At 37.5% G+C, this 23,752-nt stretch overlaps 1 long non-coding RNA gene across 1 annotated transcript; it reads right to left on the reverse strand.

The window, feature by feature from the left end:
* Positions 1-373: 373 nt before the first annotated feature.
* Positions 374-2,519, reverse strand: LOC128149485 (uncharacterized). Its single transcript, XR_008237648.1, has 2 exons — positions 2,136-2,519; positions 374-729 (listed from the first exon to the last, which is right to left on the reverse strand). It is a non-coding gene; the product is annotated as an uncharacterized LOC128149485 (long non-coding RNA).
* Between the last annotated feature and the right edge of the window lie 21,233 nt (positions 2,520-23,752).

A 23,752-nucleotide genomic window follows, 5' to 3' on the forward strand; every position in this document is an offset into this window, starting at 1 on the left:
GATATTAGCATCCAATTAAGAAAGTATAAAACTATGCCATTCTGTTACAGTTTACGTTACAATCATTTAATGTTTCATTAAAAGTACTAAGAAAGGCTGCTCTGAAAGGGATAAAAATCAATGATGTATACATTACTTCTGCTGCTTTGCTGTTCTGGTACTATGTGGTAGTGAAAATGGGCTGTATATCTCTTTAAATTATTCTGTTAAGCTCACTGAGTTGCTGCTCCCATTTTTGAGTCCTATCCTAACCAAAAGGATCAACTTACATCATGACACACTACTTGGTGTTAAGGTAGTGTTAGTAAGGTAGTTAAGTGCTGACTTTTCTGGAATTTCCCTCTATGTGTCTTCATAGAGTACTTCAATGTGGTTAAGGTTGAAAGGCTCGTGATGAACCTGGGCTGATTTATTTCTACAGGTTAGGTTATGTCTAAACGTACACCACTTGTTAGTTGGACAAGGACTGCCAGTGATATGTGCTAGCCAGTGATTTAAACACCAAAACCAACTGATGATCTACATGAAAATGTTTTTAAATGTCCTTTCTTAATTCTAGTACATCAGAGTAAGAAAATAAGGAAATAAAGTCCACTCGGAGGAACAGTGGTGGGTAGGTAGAAAGAAAATCCAAGCCGATCAGACATTTACTTGTGGTCATGGTGGTGGCTGTTGATGACATTTCTTGGTGGCACGCTTTTCTTCACTTTTCTGAGATGTTTGTGCTATCTGTGGAGGGGGAAATAACTTTTAAGTTAAAGAATTAGTACTTAAAAACTTAAAGTCTTATTTTTTGGCCAAAGAAAAGAGGCTACTGTGACTTCATGCTACCCTTCCTCTGCAAAAAAGAGATTTCCCCATCTTTGGTAGTATAGAGGCTCTTGTGATGCATAGTAGTAGCTAAGGAGAAGGAGAGATTGTGAAACATCTGGGGAACTGCAACCCAGGCAGGGAATTCATAGGCGAGAACAAAAGCATTAATCACACTAACGTAGACATATAGATAACACTATTGCAACATTTCTAAATTACTTTTGTTGTCAACGTTTTCAGAAAAGGCAAGATTAGCTAATATCAAGGTTTGGTTTTTGTTTGTTTTGTTTTCCCTGGGAAAACCCATTTTCTCAGCACTTCCATTGAAAATTGCACTCTCTGGTATGAGAAGTAATGCTCTGACTTATTTTAGTATCACTACATTCACATTGCTTTTTAAAAATAGGGAATAAATGGAAGGAAATTTCCCCATCTCACACTGATGTGAAGTCAAATATGAAATAACCTATGTTTATTGTAATAACTTCAAAATCTTTCATTTTATTTGAGTATTTCTCCCTGTAAACAGCATTACCTAGTTAGCTTAAAATTAAAATCAAATTAATGCTTTTGTTGTCCCACAAACGGGGTTCATTTACCTGGTGTGCAAGCCAATAACACACAGAGTCAAGGTATTTTCAAACCAATTTCATTGATGTGCATGAATGGGTGCCTGTCTTAAGACAGCACACCCTTGTCTCAAAAATCCTCATAATTATACATTTAACTAATACATATTCATTTTTATTTTCCTTAATGATTGGTTCTTTCTTCTCTGCCCCTCATGTAAATTAGTGCCCAGACTCTGTCTTCTTCCTTCATTGTCTTCTTTTGAGAAGGTGGTCAATGAGTTGGTGGTCGTGATCTCCCCCTGTAGGAATTACCTTTTACCTACTTCTTCCCTAATATTGACAGTTCCAAGCAGTTCTTCAAGGTTTATTGACCAGACCACAATCCATTACCTTTTCTGACATAAACATAAAGCCCCATTGTCTAGTAACTAGTTCCTAAAGCCTAAATCATGTCTAGTTATCATTTCTGTTTTTTAAATATTAACCGATGGGGGCTGTACACAGGACTTTAGCAGCTCCCTGGTTATTTCAATCATATTATTAATTGATAACACTTTGGAATGCCCTTAAAAAGTTTTCTAATGAAATGTCTTGATAATTTTGAAATATTTTGTGAAGTGTTTTTGAGTCAAAAAACTTCAAGATGCTCTTTTTCATAAATGTCAGGTTTTTAATAAGCTAGATTTTGTTATTTTACCCAAGAAAGGTGTAACTCAAAAGGTCTTACCAACTATAGCTATATTAATTTACCTTTTTCTCATAAACAGGCAAAAGGTGTGAATCTCCTCCTTCTCATCATATCTATTGGCAGTGAACAAAACATAATAAGGAAAATTATTCAAATCGCATGAAATGCTGTTTTCATAAAAACTTTTAAAAGTTTGGACATGCAGACACATTACTTAGCAAATTAGTTAAGTGTTACATGACGGATAAGCCAGGAGCAAGCTAGTACATGCTGTTAAACACAGACAATAAACTAACGCAACTTAACCTTCTCATCACAGACTGCACTGACTCGTATTAGTTTACATGTTCCTCAGCTTAAAAGGAAGCACTTGGACAAGTGTCAGGGGCTGACTTACCACACTGTAACTTGATCAGCTCAACAACCCTGCAATTTCTAGGCTAAGAAATCTGTGACACCTCTCCTTCTTGCTTTCTTTTTTTTCCTTTCTATGAAAAGTGGACATCGATCCTGACTCCCTGTCTCCTGCAGCTTCTGACATACTGCAAAGCAACTGTTGGATACAGAAAGGATGACTAACCTGTACGGATCAGTCTGTAAAAACGGTAGTGGAGGTTAAGAGTGGTGAAAAAGAAACAGCAATGCCATCCAAACAATGTTGCACCGTAAATAGCAATGGCTGGGCTGCAAGTATTGCTTGCAGGTTGCCTTCTTTATTCAGAGGTATCAAAAACTCCAGTGGGCAAATCATCACCTCTCTAATCCTATTAGTAGTAATGGACAAATGCCGAGCCATTTTCCACAAATCTTCATTGGCTCTCTCTAAATTCATATAGCATCCAAGATTAGAGTGCAACCTTAGTCAAAGAACAGCGACTGGCTGTTAGTTGACCAAAAAAAATCCAACCCTGTTTTAGAGAGGCATTGCCAATTCCAGTTCTAAAGCACAGGGACAACAGAATATCAGAGTTAAGTTTTTTATTGAAGATGTTGAAGCTTATTTGTTTTGTTTTCTTTTATTTGCACATGGGTTGGTAGCAAGATCGTACTTTGAGTCCATGCCATGAAAGCAAACCTCACAGTAACTCCTAGTAGCCATTACTTTTGTCTCTGATATCAAAAGCTACTTGTAAATGTTTTAAGATTTGAAACACTGGTATTTGCAACCAGTAGCTTGGCTGATTTTGCATACACATCTTGTAAAATTTTCAGAGATTGAAGTACATTTTTATGGTTGGTATAGAGGGTAGGAAACAGTGCAATTTCATGCAATGGCTAGAAGCTAATGTTGGACAAATTCAAATTCAAAGGAGTATATTACAGATAGGTAGCCAGCAGGACAATTTACCTAGGGAAGCAATGGATACTAACACACCTAAAATCCCTATAGGGATTGTTCATTTCATTCGAAGAGCAAATATTTTAAGTCTTTTCTTCCAAAAAGTCAAAATGCTATCACCTCAAAAAGAATAAAAAATCAGAACATTTTTTCTTAAGTGAAATATTTTGACATCTTTTTGCAACATTAGTTCAGGCTTTTTACCAGGTCCCATGACGTACAGTGCTCACATTGTTCCAGGAGGAACCACGTGGGAACATACTGTGGACAATGTAAAAAAAAAAAAAAAGCAGTTGCCTACTCTGTAGAAAATAAAGAATTTGGGGATTCATCTACAACGTTTAGGGTCTCCTGTGGTTTTTATCCTTCAAACATAAGTCAGCAGTCTTACAATATCACTTAGTCCTAAGTGACCTGTTCTTTTCTGGAGGGATTCAGCCATACAAGATACAGACGGGGGCTATTCGTCAGTTTGGAGATAAGGATGTAAGTGAATACTCTGCTGGATCAGGCTAGTGCTGAGAGAGAGAGGTGAGCAATGAATGAAAACTCCTAGTGTCTGTCCACGGATGTGCCTGCCATTTATCTCACACTGTATTCTGGCAAACAAAACTCAAGGGAGTATACATTAGAGAACAATCAGACTAATGATCTGCAGAGATTCTTACGTTAATGTTCTCTCTTTATACTAAACTTATGCTTTTAGCTAAACGCCTTTTCAGTTCCCTTCATGGGCACCTAAATGAATAAAAGGGTGATAATGACACTTTCATTATTTTAGGAACATATTTACACCTTAATGAAAGAGCTCTTGGGGGGCACAAAAGACAGAGATGCAAGTGCTTAAACTAATAGAAAAAAATGTCTTGTGGATTATGTAAGAAATGAAAACAAACTACTCACCATGCTATCATCTTCATCTTAAAGAAAAAAAACCCCAATAGTAGTGAGATTTATAAAACAGCAGTCAAACTTCATCTTACCATTGTACCACACAGTCTATTTCTGTAACTTATGAGGAAGAAACCTGCAGTAAAGTTTCTTGTACAACCCGGAGCTGAGGAATTTGTTTCCTTCCATGAAATCACATTGTTTTCTTTTGTGACAAATATCATCTCCTAAAGCAATGACTGACTAGTCTTCTAATACATAGAGCCATCAACAACCTTCAGACATCAATGTATTTAAAAATGTGGGGCTCTCTGATCTTTACCATTTTAAAGGCACTCATTTTTAAGGAAAAAATTAAATAAAGCTTATCCTCTGTGGTACTTTATATTTACTTATGAGTTTATGGAGTGGCCAAGTTGTGGTCTCGTATTCTTTTGGACAGTTCTCAGGTCAGTAACCAGCAAGATGCAACATCTAGAGTCCAACACAGGAATACAGTAAGATTTTTCCCTTCAGATGGCCTTTCTTAATTTGGCATTTGGTAATAGAAAAAACCACACAAAAAAGGAAAACTGGGGATGATATCTGAAGTTAAAATTTAAAGCAATGCAAAACACTGAAATACGCCAGCATTTGATCTAAGGAGCCTCCAGAATTAGCATAGTGAGCATATGTTCATGTTCAAAGATAACAGACATTTTTGATAACCCTCCCTAAACTTAGTTAATCTCTGATTTACATATTTAAATGTTCTTTTTTTGAATGACTTAAATCAGGGTCATCATCATCATTTGTACAGAAATTTACACACAGCTTTCATTTATATAAATGTTTAACTACAAATATTGCACCTCAATTTTTACACAGTAAATCTGTATCAAATAGCTCATTTTTTTAATCCAGTAATTTTTGTAATGTATATTTTATTTCCCTGCATATGTGTCAAAACTCTGTCTGTATAAACGATACTTGAATATCATTCTTCCACATCTGAGTTCACTAATTGTTGGACCTCTTTTCTCTCTCCTGCATAATCTTCTCTTTTAAACTGCTCAGCAAAGTCCATCCTGGACAGGAGCGATCTAGCTGGTTTAAAGTTTTTATCAGAACTCACATATTTCCATGAATACTTGAGGAACACCATAATTCTTCTAGCACAAGCCATTTCTGTTAAACGTTTCTGACTAGCTCAAGCATTAGCCATGACTAAAGACCATTTGGTCTGGACAGACCAATTGGGTGATCTAATAGCACAAACCCCGTGATTCCATTAAAAGCATTGGTAAATGCCTAAAAATGCCCAATCACAAAATTATCTTAAAACATTGTGGAAGCTTCTTGAAAATGCAGTTTTCTCTTTTTTTTTTTTTTTTGTTATATACGGAACTCACGGGAACCACGGTATTCATGGGAACCACATAGGAACATTCACAATTTTACCTGTAAAGAACAAATTTTAAAAGTCATGCCTTCCTAAGCAGCTAACTGGTTAGCTGTGATGAATAACCAAGGCCTAAGTACATTTTGCTAAATGTAACATTTAAGCTGTGACCATTTCTGTCTGGTTTTTGGCTGAAACACAAAGCTGTATTTCCAAGCTGGCCTTTGCTGTAGACACGTTTCCATCCAGAACTAGCTAGCCTTTCTGGCTCACTCACATCTCCAGCTGCACTACCGACTTGGAGGATAACACCAGACTGGAAGTGGGGCCTGACAGTGCTCCGTACCTCTCTAAATCCTTCTTGTAACTGATGGGAAAAGTATCTTCTCCCTTTAGATTGTTTCTCCTTCGCTAAAGTGAGCCCTGACTAGGCTCTTAAAGTCAAAATTCCACATCAAGATATCACAGATACTCTTATGAGGATGGATAGATCTCATGGTATTTGTATGAGAAAAAGCTGGACATCTAATCAGGTCCAGTTTGGAGCTGTATTTGTGTTCCACAAGTAATTATCCTCTGCAGGCCAGGGAAACTTGCCAAAGGCACTACTGTAGCTTTTTACAGCAGGTTAGGTACTTGCATTTTATATATGAATCTCTAAAGATTCTTTAGGGCAATACTGGAGAAGCAAACTGCATTAGCTGCTGTGCCAGTGGATATGCAGCTTCCACAGCTTCAAACAATGTTTTCTCTTTATTGGGAAGTTTTAAAAATCCTGCATCCTTTTTTACACTTTGGCTACACTATTAAAAGCAAACAAAATATAGCGTGCAGTGTTAGAAAGTATACATTAGCTCTGTTATCACTCATGCTCTTGGTTAACTAAATCCCTAAGGTCATTTGTCAGCATTATGAAGCACCCACAGTGAGTGCAGCCAACCATGCCATTCAATGTGCTGAACGCTGTGTATACCTGCATTCCTAGAAAGGCTTGGGGCAGTGGATGAGCTCATTATGACTATAGGGTTAGATAAGCATTTTAAGGCTTTTTCCTGTTTTCATGCTCAGTCCTTTGCACCGGCTGCTGGAGGCACTTCCATACTGCCAGGAGTGAACAGGGATTAATTTGATTCTTTCCCACTATGAATATTAGAAAATATACCAAAGTATCTCTAAGTATTGTGATACTAACTGCACCTTCTGTACACAGGATAACTGGGTTTTCAGAAGAATAAAATGATCCCTCAATTCTTTTCCACTTACAACAGCTACTGGTCCCCCCACTGGTAGAGCTATTGCCATTGAAGTTCTTCACCTCGGAGTAAAAAGTGCAGCAAAAGGTGCTTGGGAATTAGCAGGTTTCACTGCTGTAATCTGTTCCCTCTGCTCAGCCCAATCCCCTCACCCACTCCAGTCTCGGGACTTTCTTCTCTTTCACTTGCCCTTAACAGCATGTTCTCTCTTACCCACCTCATTCCCTCCAAAATGTGGAACTCGCACGTATGGCCGTTCTCGCCCTGAGATGAGAGCAGAGGAGCCATCCAGAGCAGAGCAGCACTGTGGACCACGTTCTCGTTGACAGTTCACCCAGGAAAAGCCGCTTGAGCTGCAAGGAGAGGGAGAAGCAGAGACAAAGGCACATCAGGGCTGGAAGAGCACAAGGTCCGTACTCAGTTGCCTGGGAAGGTGCGTGTGCAGGTTCCAGATTACATGGCACAGCTACCGGAGAGGGAAATTTTTTACATCAGGGTGTACTGAACAGTGTTATATATTCATCAGTAACACAACCAATGGTTTGAGAGGAGAACGTCATTAAAACAAGAGGTTTAGACTCGAATGCTGTAAATTCTAAAAGTGGCACCAGCGCAATAGGCTCAAAGTACTGCACTGAGAATGGGTTAAAATTTAACTGGTACAATAATGGCTAGGACTTAATTGGCCTCCGATACTCTGATATAAAATCCTTCTTCCTGTATTTATATATCTTCTCAGTCCTTGAGAAAGGGACTAGCAAATATTTTGGTTAAAATGACGTAGAAACAATGTTTGGCTTCTACTACCGAACCTGAAGTATGAATGTATCCAAAAAGGAGTAAATATACTCTTTCAAATATAATATTTAGTTCATTTCTACCAAATGGAATAAATTATTTATCAATTCAGTGTGTTCAGTGCTAAAGAAAATACCTTGTTTTTATGAATGTCACTCAGCAGATTAAAAAAGCCTACTTGGCTGGCAGTATAGATGAAGGCCAGACATAATTATTTATTTTTTTATGTGCACATACGTTTATTAACATTTGTGAAAAACAAAATGCTGCTACCCCAGATCTGTATGTACACGGAAAGTTCATTTTCTTATGATAAATATTAATTATTCACAGCAAATTAAACATCCTATGGTTTATGTAAAACAAGCATTACCAGCTCTGTAAAGAGACAACTTCAAAAATAGCAATTTGCATTGTTTCCCATTACAAAATCTTCCTTCACATTAGACACATACAAAACCCCTCCAGCCCCCACCAAGAAAAGAAAAAAAGTCTGAAGTATTAAATTATTGTTAGGCCTAGTTACCACTTTCAGGTTTTGACAAAGCTGTTGTCGTACCATTGCAGGCCATCCCGAGGTCTGAATCCATGAAGTCAACCTGCAGATGACTGTCTTCAGTGCTGTATGAAAAGGATGGTATGATATAGATCATCAATTGTGGCATGAATCTTTGCTATCTGGAAATGTGGTGAAGTGAAAAATCTTAGCAAGTGATGGTAATTTAGGCTTTTAGGAAGACTGAAGTCAATTATACGAGTTTGGTTCTATAAACAAATTTGGCATACACCCAAAGGAAAATAAGTTTCAGATTTAATCCCTAATGAATTGACCTTTACTAAATCAATTATTAAAATGAGTTAATCCTTTGCAATGATATTATTATGGAACTTAGTTTTCTATCAGTTTAGAAACCAAGCATTTTTTTCATCAAATTGGGAAGTTCCTGCTTTCTGCAGCAGTAGGAATGGAGAAAGTCAGAAAAATATACCTAGGATTGTACAGATATGCCTGGAAAGCATTAGTCTAGCATGCCGATCAGTTGCTTCAGTTCTTCCTAAAATAAATTTATTCAAAAATTAAAAGTGGGAAAATTGAAATTATATCTATAACTTAGACTCGCTAAAAGCTCTCCTGTGAAACCTTCCAGACCTACAGAGTTTAAGGTAGTAAATATAATTGCGGATGCCATAATATAGCATGAATGAAAGGAGTCTAGAAGTAATGGTAGAAAGGATCCCTAGTAAAACCTTACTGAAATCATTCAGCGATTAAAAAAAAAACCAAACCAAAACCCCTACATAAAATGCATAACAACTATACTTGAGTCCTGGATAATGACCTTCTCAGATTGCTGTTAAAATGGTATATGGCACAGGAATGCAGCACGTAAAGTTACAGATATTTTTTTTTTTATAATCTCTAGTACAATAAAAATGTGTTATTCCCAAGTTTCCTGTGTTCATATAAAAGAAAAGCATAACTTTTAAAACAAAGACCTATATTTGAGTTCCACTTTTTCAGGAAGGGTTCAAATCTTAAAAGTGTAAAATAACAAAAAATTATCTCACAACAAAAAGAACTGCCTTTTATTTGTTTCCTTATTAACTTATGTCCAAAAGCCTACTGATGTTTCATTCATCTGTATCAAATTAAGTTCAGGTGGGAGGCTGGGTTTATTTGCTTTCTTTTCTCCTAGGAAAGCTGACCTGTTTATTGAACTTGTCTCTGTGGTAAAAACCTAAAATATAACTTCCTTGGTGCTGTTATTTTCCCAAGGCAATCACAAATTGCACAGTTCTGCTTTCCTAGGTTATCAAAATCTGCTTATATGAAAGGCTTAAATCGAAAAGTGAAGTTGAACATTTCTATCATTCCCATGCTATGAAGACTAATTTAACTTATTGTTTAACCTGACAAATAAGCAAATATTTATTGAATATCTAGTAATTAAATTGCCAAATAACATTGGGCTTAACTAGTTTAGTTGCCTTTATTTATCTACCGATCTCCATTTATCTACAAGAGTATATCATATTCTTCATCCTTTATCTTCTAAATACCAGACATTTTGATATTTGCCTGGTGCCCCCTATGTTCAGGATATAATTTTATTGCAGAAGGATGAAATGGGCATTGCAAATATAAAATCTCCCAGGTGGCATTCAGATAAGTATAATACTTAAATGCAAGAGTTACTATAGTGATACCATACACAAAAGAAAACGTGGAGGATGGAAAAGGAGTACACTGCACCAGAGTTTTATATATTAGCTGCAACGGGAGTAAAAGGTTAACTCTTGTCTCAATAAATTCAATGGCAGATTTGCCACAGTAAGCTGATGAACAGGCAGCTACTTTCCTGACACACTGGTTCTTCTATAAACACTAAGAGTTGGACTAACTTCAAAGTTGGCTTTTTTAAGGCTTAAATATATGTTTATGCAAACAGGCACCATTTTCTGCGCTAGGTGGGAAATACTGCAAATGTTAGTCAGTTGAAAAAATAGTGAAAGCTCTTGCAGTTGCCCCAGCAACAAAGACACTTTCCAGCAGGCATTTGATGTAGCTTTCACGTCTCATTGTTGCTGGATTTCCATGTTTTGAGGTTTCAGCAAAGTGATCAAAATATGTATATTTCCTTACTTAAAAACAAAACAACAACAACAACAACAACAAAAAGAAAAAGAAAGGACTAACTATATTGAATATTTTGCATTCACAGAGAATTATGATTCATGATATTCCTCACTTCATTTTGTTCGTTATCTGGCTTCTGAAAAGTAGGCATGCTGCTGCCTCAGTAATATTTACAGCACATGGTAAACCTGATTTCTCTGTGAGCAAAATCCTTCATTTTTTATTTGCTTGTTTGTTTTTAAGCACAACATTGCTCTTCAGTTAAGCTGCATAATAGAAGCGTGTATAATAATAGCAACTTCTTGGTTGTGTTCTTTAAACCACTGACATTTAGAAAACGAATTTAAAATATCAAAATGTTTTCGTAGACTGTTTTCAATAATAGTAGATGGTCACAGTTGCACTCCTAGCTAGTATTTCTAGAGTGTTTTTTTTTTCCTAGAAAGACTTTGTAAGGGTTAATTAGAGATACATTAATTAGAAAATTATATCAAATTAAATATGTGCTTAAATGCCTTGAAAGTAAGCTATAATTCATTAAGAAGCAATTGTTATTATTGTCCAGTAAGTCTCTTGATGAAGGAGAAATGAAAACTGTGGAGTCTGGGTATATGACAATTGTAAGGTGCTTTATTTACACATACATGTACCAGCCAAAGGCCATGGGTGATCAGATGGCTTCTAGAGCATGTCCTCAGTCTACCACAGGGTTTTAGATGACAGAAGGAAATTTTGCCCCAAGAATTTTTTCTGATCATGAACACTGACTCAGAATAAACTCTCAGGTTGTTCACTTAGAATTTTGCATGACAAAACTAGATTAAAAAATATTTTTCCAAGGTTGTGCATTTTGCTTGCTTGATCAGGAAAAATAACAGACTGTGTAAAAGTGATCATTTCTTGAAACACAGCATGAGTATTTTCATCATCCGTAAAAGCAGCGAGATCAATAGTTAATTACCTCATGAGGCAGTTGGGAAAACTGTCTAACGACTCTGTATAAAGGGCTACTGATCAGTTAAAGAGAGATCAAATTCTGTTCTTATTTAAGATGCGTCAACGCCTCAATATGATGGTGTGACTTGTGCAACCAAGCATGCTAGACACCTCCCCCGGGCAATGAAAACAGCGGTTAAGAAGTGACACTTTGGTGTGGCCTTGCACAACTTCATGAAAGGTGCGAAGCATGAGGCATGTACGTGTTGTTTAATCCACACTCCAGTGGATTAACCATTACGTAGCCTGTCTGGGCTGCTGCTGGTAGAGGTGCTGTGAGTTACTCCTCAGACTACTGTCATATCTTCATTCTTCTGCCAGAACTTACCTTTAAATGACTTTTTGGAATTATTCCAGATATATCACAGTGTAATGCACAGAAGAATTGGAAACAAAGCATTTATTGAACTACATGGTTTATATAATACTTTGTGTCCACAAACTAAAAGAATCATTACTTATCTGCTAAAAACTTTTTAGTATGTCTTCGATGCTATATATACAGCAGAGTAAGACATTATTTGAGAAAAATGAAGCTTGGGCTTCTAAAATATAAAAATATTTATATATATCATATTTATATACATTTTGAATTTCTTCTCTTCATTCTTTGAAATTATGTTTTATATTTCCAGTTGAATCATTATGCTAAACCCTTCTTGGCACACAAACTCATATCTTTTTACTAGTCAGTCGGCTGCTTTATAGTGCATCACTGTATTTGGAAAACCACAGCTGGTGAGAACTGGCACATCATGGAAAAATACAGAGCATATTAGATATTTTAAGTTCTGAAGTGGGCAGTTGGGGAAAGACAGTGGTGAACGCTTGTCAAACAAAAAGTGCGTATGCAGAAACTACTCTGTGCCAAGAAACTCTGGATACCTCAAGAATGCTGCCTGCAGACTGTACTTTAAACTCCTCCTAATAAAGCAGTCTGAAATACAGTCACATCTGAAGAAAGGTCTCACCTCGGCATGCAGTGATCATACTTCTGCCCTCTGTTCAACTTAAAGTCACTGTGAAAGCTTCAGGGCACTTCCAAGGCCTGTGGCACACTTAAGGGCACATTCCACGTGCACTGGTGGGCACTGATTAATAGCATCAGTGCATTTCATAACAGATGGAAATTGCAGCACGTAACATCGAACAGGAGATGTGGTGGAGTTACCAGCGCATCGAAAACCTGAAACAAGTGACAAAGCAAAAAATGAGCCAAAGTCTGGTCAGAAGCTTAGAAGCTGAAACAAAGAAGGTAGGTATTAGGTCTGCATTGTAAGAAATCAGTATCCTCTGTTGCTGTTTCTCAGTGACAATTATCTGTTGAGCCATGCTTGGAACAGAGGTCTGAAAATATAAAATGTGGTGGAAAAAAAAAAATACCATCTATAATGCTGGCTGTCAATACTTCTAGTCCTGTTCTTCCTACAGCCAGCAGTGACACTACCATCTCCAGATGGCAAAAGTCATGACTCTAGCAATGCAGTCTAGAAATACTGTGCTGGTTGCATCTGTGTGAGAAGTATTATAAGACCAAGGGCTCAATTAATTCATTGTTTCTGGAGAAGACAGCTTCATTCACACTACACCAGACACTAACCCTGCAGACCCACACAAGGACACATTGTCATTGTAGCACCTGGACTTCAGCCTCCTTCCCCAGCAAACATAAGGTTTGAAGCCACTAGGATTTATGATGATGCCTCAATGAATTTTGGGCTGAGTTTATTTTAAAAAGAGTTCTCTGTCACTGCTAAGCAGTAAAGCAAAACTTCATTACTATTAAAGGTAAATTGCAGTGTGCCCAGGTGGCCAAGAAGGCCAATAGCATCCTGGCTTGGATCAGAAATAGTATGGCCAGCAGGACTAGGAATGTGATCATCCCTTTGTACTCAGCACTGGTGAGACCTCACCTCAAATACTGTGTTCAGTTTTGGGCCCCTCACTACAGGAAAGACATTGAGGTGCTGGAGCGTGTCCAGGGAAGGGCAACGAAGCTGGTGAAGGGTCTGGAGCACAAGTCTTATGAGGAGCAGCTGAGGGAACTGGGGTTGTTTAGCCTGGAGAAGAGGAGGCTGAGGGGAGACCTTATCGCTCTCTACAACTACCTGAAAGGAGGCTGTAGTGAGGTGGGTGCTGGTCTCTTCTGTCAGGTGGCTGGCGATAGGACGAGAGGAAATGGCCTCAAGTTGCAGCAGGGGAGCTTAGGTTGGATATTAGGAAAAATTTCTTTACTGAAAGGGTTGTCAGGCATTGGAACAGGCTGCGCAGGGAAGTGGTGGAGTCACCATCCCTGGAGGTATTCAAAAGATGCATAGACGTGGCACTTAGGGACATGGTTCAGTGGTGGACTTGGTAGTGTTAGGTTAATGTTTGGACTCGATGATCTTTAGGGTCTTTTCCAACCTAAATGATTCTATGATCTCATTTAAATTTATATATTTACAAAATGTACCAGCCTCCATCTGAACTAGTTTTCTGGATTCCTATTCTAGTCAACAGAAATCTAGCTGATTTATTCAGTGAGCTTTAGGGCACAATTCATCTGCCCAAATGCAGGCACCTACCTTAGGATGATGTGACGTATATTTTAAACAGCAATGGCTAGTTTTTTTTATTTGGTAAAAAAAAAAAGAACACAGAGCATCTAGATCACTTGCACGTGCCTATGTTATATTCCTTATATAGTCACCCAAATCCCATCCTAAAGGACCAATACATTTCAAGTACAGATTAGAATACTTTATGGACATCCATAGGTAGAAAAAATACTACTTTACATAACTTCATGCTTTAGGTCATAAGCCGACCACTTAGGGGCAAGTAATGGCCTCCAAAAAACCAATATCCTTAACTGCCTCTGACAGAGCTTGAACAGCTTTTTACAGACACCAGGGTAAGGACACTGGGCCGGCTGTATAGATACAGTCATGTTTTGTCCTGTTGACTGCACAGAGCATTTTAATATGGAAAGCCATTCCTTCAATGGAAAAGGCCCTGAAAATAGAAACGTTCATGTGGACCATTCATTTTTAGAACAGTTAATCATAATTGATCCTTACACAATGAATACTAAATAAGAGTTATTATTAATAATGAATAATAAGAATGAATTATAATGGTGTGTTTATTAGGCTATCAATAATTAACAGGGATTTGCCATTTATTGTAAATACTGTTGCCGTTTCTGTTGCAGCTTTGGATGGCGCAATTTATATGGTAATTTTATATGAAACAGCGCCAATTACAGCATGGCTATTACAATAGAGTAGAAGCAAATGATGACTTTATCAGTTTTGTTAACTTTTCCATTTTATTCATTGTTAGCACAGCCTGCATTGTAAACATGATGTAGTGAAAGGAATAAAGAAGTTTTGTGCAAGTCTAATAACTTTGGCTAGGAACCTAACTTCCCCCAGGCAATCACCGGCAGAAATAAATACAATGGGGCAGAAATAAAGGCAGGCAGGTCAGCATTAGGATGGAGCAGAAAAAAGGGTATCAGGGTTTGTTAACTATAAAAGCCTGCTGAAAGTGCCACTGAAAGGAAGGAGAGGCAGAGTAACATCACCACAGAGAATAACAGCAGCCGTGACAATAGAGGGACAGAGCAGGGCAGGATCCCTCCATATGATCCAATCATTTAGGTAACGCCAGGGCTGGATTTAACAGCGGCGTGGCTGGAGATAGGCACGTCCACAGCTTCACACCTCCTACAGCACGTGATCCAGCCTGCACTGTCGGTGGGTGTAGGGCAGTGATAGCGTGTATCTTTTTAGCTTGTTGATTCACAGCCTGTTTGAGCTTGTGGTGTAAACAGAAATACAAAATTATCAGACTATGGGAAAAGGTAACCAGAAGGACACACTTGATGACTTTCAGAGCAGGAAAATTCAGCATAACCACCTTGTATTGGAGTATAGCTTCCATTAAAGTCCAAGTCTGTATTTTTCTGGAGAAACAGTCTGCAATATATGCTCATTACTCCTCAGGGAAAAAAAAAATAGTTTTCCTTGTAACAGTGAAGACCTTGCATTTCAACCATACCTATGAAAAAAAAAAAATTATTGAATCAACATATACAGGAATTATATTGACTGGCATAAAAAAAAACATACTAAAAGCCTGAAATACGATTTAAAAATAAAGGACTTGGAAATATTTAAATATTCCAAAGGTTGGGAAATTTGCCATGCACATCAGTAATCTGTCTGAATGTAAACATTACAGACTGTAGCTACTTTCAAAGGAAAAGCATTTCCAATACGTGTTCCAAACATAATAATTTGTGAATTAAATTGAAGATATATGATAGAGATAAGCAGGTAGAAAACATATGACCTAGTTAAAAAAAAAAAGTTTGAATTTTTAATCATTGTATTACTTCAAGAGAATTGCCACTAATCTGTCCACAACATTTAACAAACTCTTGAAAATTTTAGGAAACAAAGCCCATCTTTTAAAATATTTAAAGTATTTCGACAATCTTGTCAGAACCTGCAACTTTGATATTAATAATGAGCGTTTTCAGAACTGCCTTAGATGAACCTGCATGGCACACAGATGGCAAGTCATTTATACGAGAAAAATGAGAACTGGCCCATCTATGGATCCCTAGAGGGTGCCATGACCCATTAGCAGAGGAAAGACGACCTTTACTGAATAATAATTGAGAACTATTACTAAGATAATTACAAAACCAATTGACTGCCAGAAGGCCTAGACCTTGGATTCTCAATTTTTACAGCAACTGCTCATGATCTGCACAGAAGAAAAAATGCGCTTAGGGTTCACAAACACCATAACCTCAACAGCTGCCTGCCATCTAAAGATAATGATCTGGTATTAATTAATTTGAACAGTGCAGTCATTGCAGAGGTAGACTGCATCACAAATCAGACACTTAACATAACCTGAAGTTATCATGTTTTTGTCCAGCCTGTATTAACAAGCAGAATAGTATAAGGCAAATTAAGCTGTTGCAGGTCACAACATGAAAATGAATTAACTTAATTCTCTTTAACAGGGAGCATGATTGCAACTCTGCACTGGCTGTTGTACTGGTAAACACAATAAAAGCTCTTCTTAAAAGTGTTTTCCAAATGCTCCTATCACAACATTTTCTAATGCATACACCTTCAAAAGCTTTTTCAGATTCCTTCCTCTACAGGAAGGAGGAGAGAGAAGTTGTTGGCCTTTGAACGAGAACTTTTTCATGTGTGGGTGATTTTGTTGTTTGTTTGTTTTCCAAAGAGGAGTTTCTGGGAACAAAACTATTAAAAGGTATCTGTTGTGAGATACCACTAATCCTCTGTGGGTGAAATCCCGGACAGCACTAAAATCAATGAAAAATTTCCCTGAGCTTCTCCCATGTCTTCTGCAGGGATATGACGTATAAGAAATACAGCCAGGACACCATATGTGTTGCTGATTGCATTTCCAGAATTATCCTTCCTTACACGTTAAGGATATTTTGAAGAAGATTTCAAAAGCAGAATGATTTAACAACTTAGTGCCAAGTTTCACACCTGGGAACTGATATTTAGGAATGTAGAACATCAGAAATACCCGGCACTCTAAAAAATCATAGCTAGCCTTCCTCCTTAAGAAGGAAAGAGCTGAAATTGCTGTGACAAAATGCTTTGGATAAAATGTTCTCTCACCTAAAACCTGCTGCTTGGTTTTTAACTCCACTACTGAGTCCCATAGTTGGGATTCTTTGAGGACTCTCCACTAAAAGGAGTGTTACAGGTAGTCATTCTTCAAGGGAGACAATTTAAGTCGCAGCATGAAATTTATATAAAATTCAATTCACATTTGAGACCTGTAGTAAAAAAGAGCTGCCAACACTGACAGAACGCTTGTTCTGCATGACAGAAATGTTAATAGAGACAATTTCTTACCCAAGAAGTACCTATATAATAGGATGTGGTGGAAAGAGGAGATAATGCATTCAATTTACAACAAGATGCACAAGCTAGGATTCAAATTCATGAAGACTTTAAAAAATTAACTGCATTCTCAGGTGAACTATCTACCCCCAAATTCAAACGTGCAAGCTAACTGGGACCTGAGGACACTGTGACTCTTGCACTGAACCTCAGGCATTGCACCAGCTGGCAGGTCAAACCCACAAAATGGATTGGGTTGGGCTTGAAGGTTTAGATCAGTCAGGATTGAGAAATTAATTTTTTTTTACAATTCTGCATTACAAGGGGAAGTTTTTAGGGGGAACTAAAGCACCGTTGGCCTTTCTGTGGGAAATCCCTCCTCTTCCCGTTGTCCTGGCTGTTAACAAAATCTAGATCAGAAGCAATGAGAGCATGGAGGTAGGGCTGTTAGCAATATTGACCATGAAAAGGTCTTCACAGATAGACAGGAGTTGGGAAAAGCCAATTGTCAACAATCTGTCCATGTTCAAGTTTGGAGTAACCAAAACATTGCATTCTCAACACCTGTCTTCATAGCTTAGACAGGGAAGTTTTATGCTGGTATACTTCATTCTTTTATAAAGACCATAGCTTAGAAGACAGCATAATTTTCTTAAGTATCTTTAACAATTTATTCCAGTGAACAGTCTACAGTCGCAGCTATTTATCATATTTTTTCTCCCAACCTGATATTAATAAAATCTGAAAAAAAATAATGAATGAATATATCTTGTGGGAGAAAAAACTTCAGTAGCAATCAGAAATAGGCAGAAGATAAATACCCAATGAGACAAACTGAATCAGAACAAAAAGTGCTTGAAAGAGTAGAATCACTTGCACTCTGGTAGTAAGAGCTGAGGAAGATGAATACAGCAAGGCATAACAAGGAAGAGTGGGGATTCGGGCACAGTAGGTGCACACATTTTTGTATTAAATCAGTGATGCAACAGTAGCTGACACTCCTCTGAGAAAATAATTCTCTAAGTTTCTTGATAGGGCATTTTGGACGTGGCTAGTGTACGGCTTAACCCTACACCACCAATTCTCCTGGACACTCTCGCTGTCATACATCTGATACAATCTCAGTGCAATTTCTGACTTGCTCAGACAGAATATGGAAAATTTAAATCAAAATATGCACAGTGTCCTTAGAATCACGGAAGCATATTGCTCCAGGAGCGGAGCTATTGCAACTGTATAGCGGTGCCTTCTACCCAGTGTTTGGTGGGGAATCTATCCACAAGGATTCACGCTAAAGACAATCCATTCTTTGTGGATTACACCTTTGGGCTGTAATGTGTCCTAGGAAGGTTTTCTTTTTAAAATTTTCTGGCAATCACCCTATTTCCATCAATAATCCCTGCAATATAGCATGTTTTCAAGCAGTCTCTCCTCAAGAGATTTAAGCTGTAGGATGGCACTTATGCAGCTTTTGACTATTGTAATTGTAGTAGAAATCAGCAAAGCTGGATGCTGTTCTGTCATCCTTGACTGGGCTCCTCGTGCTAATCAGGAGTTGGAAATTGCACATTCAGATGGATTTAGAGACATATAGTATGTGACAATTCAGCAAGCAGTAAAGAACATTGTTTTGAATTCTTAAAGGTTAGTGATGCAAGCTGCAGTGACTAAAATTTTTTTGAGACCTGAAAGAAAACCACTTAGGTATAGGAAACAAACACATTCCAGTAATATAATCTATATTTTCATACATTTAAGGCCAGGAGAAGAGATTAGTTCATCTACACTGAGTCTTTGTTTCACAGATGCTTACATTCAATGCAATTACCTCTGATATTGAGCCCCCGTAACTTGTATTCAGCCAAAAAATAACTTTCAGAAAGTAGATAGACTGTATCTGAAAGCCTCCAGAGATGACGTCTACCATTTTCTACTGCAATGTAGCCTCCCCTGAAGTTTATTTACCATCTCTGTGAAACAGAGAGAAAAAAGCAACAGCATGTGCTTTATTTCTAATTTGAAATTGCCTTGCTTTAGCTCCCAGCTACTGGTTCTTGCTATATGTTTCTTTGGTAGATTAAAGAACCCTGTAGTATTTCATATTTTCTTTGCAGAAAGGTGTTTATACAGGTTTAACTTTCTTTTTTATAAGCTCAACAGAAATCTCCCACTGGAATGTATTTTCTCTGCCCACCAAAACCTTCTTATACCTCTACTTTGTACATATCCCTTTTTTTTTTTTTCTGAAGCACAGATAGCGGGAATATTCCCCATATTCTGCTACTCATCTGTAACAGTTAGAGACTTTAAAATCACCACACTACTTTAAATTCTGTTTCTATCCAGAACCTTAGTGTAATCTTTACCATAATGAAAACTGAGCAAATTTTGCCATTGAAATCATGAGGGAAAAGAGATGAGGCATTAAATGCAAGCAAATGTACGGAAGGAAGCCAAAATAATAGGTCAGATTATAGGCTATCTGGCAGAGTGAGCTTTATAAGCAGCCCACACATTACAATTTTTTTTCCATAGTACTGGAAAAAACATTGACTTCTTACATAAAAAGCATACATAGATTTCCAACAAATCATATTTTTTGAAAGATCTGGAAAGGGAGGAGACAAAAGACAACTCAGTTTAACTTATTACAGCAATGATGGAACTTTGGTTTTGCATTTGCTGTTATGGTAATGATGGTAACTTTCTAATATCCCAAGCGTTGAATGGGTGACCAAATAAATATACTGTTCCCCAACAGGCTGATATAGACTTTGATGGTGACCACGGTACTGGCAATCAATTAATCATTTACTAATACTGATTAAAAACATGAACAGTTCAGCTTTTCTTCCTGCTAGTCACCATAAATGGTTAAAATGTAAAATTACTGGGAGGAAAGGTAGGGAATTCACAGAAGTGGAACAAATTCAGAAGCTTATGAAATCACAGCTTAATTTTCATGGAATACAGCCAAGTAAATAAAAATCATATAAACACGAAAAACAATGCAGGTTACAAATCTTGTTAGCTATGAATATGCTTACACGTTTGTGAAGATGACCTTGGTTTGTATGACACAAACTGGGCACCAGATGGACAACAGCCTGAGGGAAATACTTTTTTCTTCCAAAGTACCAATATTCAAGTTAATTTTTGTACTTTTATCCTCTTGTTCTCCTTCTTATGAATTTATACTAGCATAAGTTTTCCTTTATTTTTCATAATCACCTTCTTCCCTGAGCATCCTTATGCTCATTGGTTTGTTCTATTGGTCTCTATCTGTGCAATGATCTGCGTTTCTATGATTTCCATGGATTTATTATTCTTACGAGAATCAGCTTTAGTTCTGCAACTTTCATGCTTCAATTCTGCTAGAAACCTTAAATCTCTATGTATTTCTTATGGATTATGAGTCACAGTCCACAATTTTAATTCTGAGTTTATCAAAAATAAAGTGATGTGTGACATGCAAATGTGTTACTTATAAAATATTTTTAAAAGATCCTTTAGTCTATTTTTATAACCTATAACTGCACTTGTAGCTAAGCACAGCTGTCCATCAAAGACTTAAATGCTTTTTTTGTATTCCCAGCACGGCCAATAATATAATTGTTTAAGTGAAAGCAAACTGGGTCAAATCTAGTATGTCCCCAAATCTGACTCAGATTAAACAAACAAACAAACAAACAAAACCATAAGAATTAGGGATCACTTCAGGCTGTATTCAGAACACAATCAAAGTTCAGATAACGTTACCTCACAGACAGTCTGCTGCTATGAAGTGCTTTATTTGGTGAAAATCATTTTCTGCACATCCAAATACACAGAGTCTACGTAAGTGTAGCCCAAGTATCTTTTATAAGCTAGTAACAACTGGGAGAAGCTGAAGGTGAGGAAATGAAAGTTTTAGCAATAGCATAGATACGGTATGAAATATACCCTTTCATTAAAATAGTAAAATCATGTTCAGAAAAAAAACATACTGAAAAAAAGATGGCTAAAAAGGCAACAGAAGCTTTGGCAATGTCAAGTAATGTGCAAATTTAATTTATTCATTTGTTCAGGTGTACAGTAAAAGAAAGATCACCGTGCCAACCCTAGGGCAACTGCCTCATTCTTCTCAGGGTGCTTTGGAAACCTGTTTCCATGAAGAAACTGTGACTTGCTTTGTCATTGGAATTTTTATGCCTTTGCTGTATAAAAATACCGATTTTAGTGATTGTTCATATGACAGTCTGAGCTTTTTGAAATCAATCTTTTCTTATGAAATCCAATAACAGCTTTCCCCAGTGGGCATATTTAATTTTACCAAATCCCACTTCAGTTGAAGCTTATTTCTGTCCACATACAAAGCCTAACAAAGACAAATTTCTTGTTTTGTGTTCTGATTTGTGTATTGAGACCATGTCTCTCCTTTGACAAAAGTGAAAACAGAAGTAGAGTATGTCAGTAAGTCCTTTTTTTTCTTTTTTTTTCATTAAATTGACCCCCAAACTGCCCAAGCACTATAACAGCCTGTAGAGATTCAGTCAATAAAACCTGAATTAAACAGCTAATTTGTATTAAGTACTGAGAAAAAAGTATATATTTCAAAAACACTGATACAAAGCATCTGCAAACTCCTATGCTTTTGTTGTTTGTTTGCACATCCATAGAGAGTATTCAAATGCTGAGATGAGCTTCTGCACTTGCTCAGGGAAGAGCTCCCCTGCGTATATTCATGTTTCTGGGGAATAAAATACACATTCACATAGTGGTGGACCTACCAAGGCTGAGTAACCTGCACTCAACAGTTGGAGAGCCACGGCTCTGTACTATAAACATGGAGAAACCACTGGCAATTAATGTCTGTCTTTAGGCAATAGCCGAGGCAAATATAACCTTGTATCATCGTACCTCCCAGGTACTGTAACAGCAAAAGGAATCACCTACCACTGGCTCACAGTGCAATGGGTTCCCACCTCTTTCTGCTTTCCCCTGCCTTCTGCACCACTGAACAGCCCTGAGTTAAGGCTGATAACGCCAGAGCTTGCTTTTCCCCTAGGAGACCCCTAGTTTAAAAATGATGAAGCGAGTCTTTGTTCAGTTTATGGCAAAAAGAGACACCAATAGGGTGCAATACCTCCAACAACTATAAAAAGCAATAATTAGCTGGTTTTATTTGCATTTCAAATTATATGTATTGGATCAGGCTGTGGTATTGGTTACCATTTGGTTTCTGTAAGAAAGCAGTTGGAAGGTAGTTAGTATTGACTGATTTTTTTTCAGTAACTTCTCATTTCACAGTTTCTGAGCATGAAATCAAGCCATTACACAAAAGAAAGGATCTGGCGATAAAACCCACTTAAAACAGCCTTCTGTCTTATACAAGTAACTGTTGAAATTAATTACAATAAACCACCCAACTTTTGACAGAACAAGTTGGTGGCCTCTCGAATTCTGGTTCTAGCACGCACAATGAAAAGCAGATTTCAGAGACTTGCTCTGCGGCTTGGATGCAGCAGTCAGTCCCTAGTACCAACATGAGGTATAAAGCACCAGGCTTGACGCTCTTATGATGGGATTTAAAATGAAAGGAAAACTCTTAGGTACTTCTGGTTGCTATGAAACCATTGACATTTTCTGCTGGAAAGTAATTTGTCCTTAGTATAGTACTAAATTAGAAAGTAAGTAAATGGTATGTCTGCAATATTGAGGACACTAATTACTTTTGAATGGAAGATAACACTACGTGAGCAGACCACTTTATGCTAGTCATGACTGGAAAATCTTCATGTTGCATCTCCTATAGCGTGATAGCAACACTGACTTTAAGATGGCCACTCTGGGGCAGGAACTCCATGTGTGTAAAGCTGCCTACCTTGCTTCCATGCCATTTTTCAGCAAATGAGAATCTGGCCCAGAAATGTTATTAAGCACCACCATGTAAATTAGGCAGTAGTGAAACAAAGACTTCAATGAACTTCCAAGCACCCAGCTAGATGAGATTGTGAGGTTTCTCAGAAATACTTTGCGTCCACTATTGTTCGCTACTTCACCAGTAGGAAAGGAGCAGGCTGACAGGTAAATAAGGGCAGGAAGCTGAGCAGAGCCATCAGTTCAGACAGGAGTGTTTCTGGGGCTGAGCTAAGGAAGCTTCATTCCAAGTACACCCTAAACCCAATACCATTAGCATAGAAATGGCTTTCCAAAAGAATCTTGAGAGTCCAGCATGAGTACAATCACTCTCTTAACAACAGTATATTTTATTTGCATATTCCTCTATAATAAGCTAATAACTTCAATTACAACTAGCAGTTCAGGTCACAGGCCTGAGTGTAAGAATGATCCTTTCCCCAAATTAGTTATTGGCTGCTTGGGTCTCAGAGCAAAATCAAGTGATAGAGGTAATCAGGATAAACAATTAGATACTAAGATTTCCTGTGAGCAACAGGGCAGCAAGATGTGTTTGGACATTAGGAACTGCAAAGTTGAAGAATATTATTCGGT

Source organism: Harpia harpyja, chromosome 12 (assembly GCF_026419915.1).
Source record: "Harpia harpyja isolate bHarHar1 chromosome 12, bHarHar1 primary haplotype, whole genome shotgun sequence".
NCBI classification, from domain to species: domain Eukaryota; kingdom Metazoa; phylum Chordata; class Aves; order Accipitriformes; family Accipitridae; genus Harpia; species Harpia harpyja.